The sequence below is a fragment of the Aegilops tauschii genome, chromosome 7 (assembly GCF_002575655.3).
Source record: "Aegilops tauschii subsp. strangulata cultivar AL8/78 chromosome 7, Aet v6.0, whole genome shotgun sequence".
In the NCBI taxonomy this organism is placed as follows: Eukaryota; Viridiplantae; Streptophyta; class Magnoliopsida; order Poales; family Poaceae; genus Aegilops; species Aegilops tauschii.
The window spans coordinates 70,681,629-70,684,105 of record NC_053041.3 but is presented as its reverse complement, the minus strand read 5'-3'; positions in this window follow the sequence as shown (position 1 = coordinate 70,684,105).

The window sequence follows — 2,477 nt, the reverse complement described above, 5'->3', positions numbered from 1 at the left end:
ACGACCGTTCCTTTGCTTCTCTTCTCGCTCTCATTTGCGTAAGTTAGCCACCATACATTGCTTAGACGCTGCTGCAACCTCACCACCTTTCCCCTTCCTTTCCCATTAAGCTTTGCTAGTCTTGATACCCATGGTAATGGGATTGCTGAGTCCTCATGGCTCACCGATTACGACAACACCAGTTGCAGGTACAGGTTTTGCGATGATCATGACGTGAGAGCGATGTTTACCTATTTTGGAGCTCTTCTTCTGCTTCGATCAGGGGATAGGTTCCTGGTCGGCAGCCTGGCTAGCAGGGTGGATGTCGTTGGAGTTTCTGTTTGTGTTTCATCCGTAGTCGGATGTTGATCTTATGTATGATGTATTGATGTATTCTTGCGGCACTTGTATGCCTTGTATGTATCCCCAAATATTATGTAATGTTGATGTAATGATATCCACCTTGCAAAAGGGTCTTCAAGATGCGCTTCTATCCTTGGTGGGACCTTCGTGTTCCTTTAGGATAGGGTCGCATCTTGGGCGTGACAGGGGGAGACAGCCAGAGGTGGGGGAGAGAGAGCAGCGAGTGAGGGAGAGGGGACAGGGGCTTCGGGGCGTTGTCGTGGCGTCACTAGGAGGGGCCGGGGAAGCAGGAGGTGGCCAGGGCAGCGTCGGCGCTCGCCATGCACCTGGTTGTCCTCCTGGCAGAGGAGGAAGAGGACGATGCTGCCCCTTTGGGCTGGGTTGCTACAGTGCTGGGCCAGATGGGCTGTAGGTAAGTCCAGGTGAGTTTGCTTTCCTTTCTTTATTTTTCTTCTGTTTTCTATTTTCTATGATTGTTTTTGGCTTTACTAAAAATGCCAGAGCATTTCCAAAAATCATGCAACTGACTGTGGCCACTGTTTGGAATATTTCCAACAGCAAACATTTCAGTTTGTGATTATTGGGGCATTTAAAATATTTTATAGAATTTAAATGCCCAAATGCAAATACTATATAATTTAATTTAGTGACCTTATGCTGTCCTAGAAAATTGTGCACCATTTTTGTCAGAGGTTCTAGACCAAGGCAAAGATGATGAACATTTTAGAAGGGCATTTCAGGTTCAGTGAAAATGATTTTATATGGACCCTAGTTGAATTTCATTTGCTGCTAGGGTTTATCAGCCCCCATTTCAAAGTTTCACAGAATTTATACATGATGCATGGAGGCTAATGCAAGGACAAGCAAGGCCTGAACTGGGGTTGTGACATCACCCCATCTACGTAGGCCTTCATCAACGGACTCTGATAATCTTTGTTGACTTGTCTGACGACAAGCTGCGAATCACCCCTAACGATGTGCCTCTTAACCCCGAGGTCTGCCGCGATCTTGAGACCGACAAGCAACCCTCGTACTCAGCAGTGTTGTTTGTGGACATCTCCCTGGGAAAGTGCATCTGGATTACATACTTGAGGTGCTCTCCGTTGGGTGCGAAAAGCAGCACACCCACACCGGCGCCTTGCAGCAAGAAAACCCCATCAAAGTACATGATCCAGTCGTGACTTGCTTCCTTGCCGGGGAGAGCGGTCTCCTGGATTTTTTGTTGGGCGTTGAGGTCCACTCCGCAATGAACTCCGCCAGGACTCTGCTCTGGATCGTCGAAGTACTTTCAAACTTCAAACCAAAGCTCGACAACTCCAAGGCCCACTCCACAATCCTCCGGGTTGCGTCTGGATTATGCAATATCCGTTGCAACGGGAGGCGGGTGACGACAGTGATCTCGTGGGCTTAGAAGTAATGACACGGCTTCCTCGAGGCCATAAGAAGGCCGAAGAGCAATTTCTGCGCACCGGAGTACCTTGACCTAGCCCCCTGCAAGAGGGAGCTGACAAAGTAAACCGGGTGCTGCATCATCCTCTTCTTCTGCACCACTTCACTTGCCTGCGAAGGCCCTGTCGCGATGGCGTCAGACTCTGCCGGGGGCCTTGCCTTGCCAGCACCAGGCCCTGCCAGGGGAATCTCTGGCGCGCCATTCGCCGGTCCTGCCATTGCCACTGCCTCTTCGTCGACCTCCCTCTGCGCCACCGACGCGGCGCTGACCACTTGATTCGTCGCCGCCAGATACAGCAGCAATGGCTCTTGTGGTTTAGGCGCCACCAGTACTGGTGTAGAAGAGAGGTATTTCTTCAGATCCTGCAGTGCTACGTCGGCCTCCGGGGTCCACTCCATTGGGCCCGCCTTTTTCAAAATCTTGAAAAAGGGAAGGGCGCGCTTGGCAGATGTGGAGATGAATCGGCTCATGGTGGCAACGCAGCCAGTGAGCCGACGCACATCCTTGATCCGCATTGGCGCCTCAATCTGCTCGATAGACTTGATCTTGTCTGGGTTTGCCTCGATCCCACGCTGCGACACAAAGAACCCGAGAAGTTTGCCGGACGGAACACCGAAGACAGTTTTGGGCACTATGTCATCCATGTAAGCTTCCATATTTCTACGTAGTTGGGGCTCAAAACCAA